The sequence below is a fragment of the Capricornis sumatraensis genome, chromosome 1, assembly GCF_032405125.1.
Source record: "Capricornis sumatraensis isolate serow.1 chromosome 1, serow.2, whole genome shotgun sequence".
Lineage (NCBI taxonomy): Eukaryota > Metazoa > Chordata > Mammalia > Artiodactyla > Bovidae > Capricornis > Capricornis sumatraensis.
Window position 1 is genome coordinate 249002417 of NC_091069.1, and position 672 is coordinate 249003088.

The following is a 672-nucleotide window of genomic DNA, read 5'->3' on the forward strand; positions in this document are numbered from 1 at the left end:
AAGGCAGATACAGTGAGAAGCTCTAACACATTTTCTAAGAGGGTAAGGAAGAGGCAATATTCAAAGACAAGAGAATTTTTTAGACTTGGAAAAACTGTACGAAACTGCGCTTTTGTTGGATATTGCATTACAAGCTGGTTATAGGAGTGGATTAAAGGTAATAGAGGCTTGTTTTCTGTCATGTTAAGAAATCTGGGGACTTCCCTGGTGGTCCAATGGCTAAGACTCTACACTTCCAATGCAGGGGACCCAGGTTCAATCCCTGACCAGGGAACTAAGACCTCACATGCCTCAATGAAGATCTTGCATGCCGCAATTAAGATCCAGTACAGGCAAATACAAACAAATCTCTTAAGAGAAGAAGTCTGCAGATTGACAGTTGTGGGTCAGACATGAAATAAGCCTCTTGCCAGTCTCACAACTCCTCAAGGCCCCAGTGGTGTCTCTTTGAAATGCAGTCATCATCAAGGAGGATAATATACCATCTTACAGTTTCCTAGGAGGAGAGACACCCAAGCCTCAGTTGGCACCCAGCTCCACATCACAAATCCTACCTCCAGTCACCAAGGTAGAAGCAACTGAGCTGCTTCATTCTAGAAACATGACTATAATGGGTTACTAGAGATATCAGTCTGAGTCACTACCTGTCTGACTTATAGCAGGCCGGGTGTA

General features: G+C 43.9%; 1 non-coding gene across 1 annotated transcript; it reads left to right on the forward strand.

Annotated features, from left to right (window-relative positions):
• The first annotated feature begins 201 nt into the window (after window positions 1-201).
• On the forward strand, window positions 202-274 carry TRNAG-UCC (transfer RNA glycine (anticodon UCC)). The gene has a single exon. It is a non-coding gene; the product is annotated as a tRNA-Gly (tRNA).
• The last annotated feature ends 398 nt before the right edge of the window (window positions 275-672 follow it).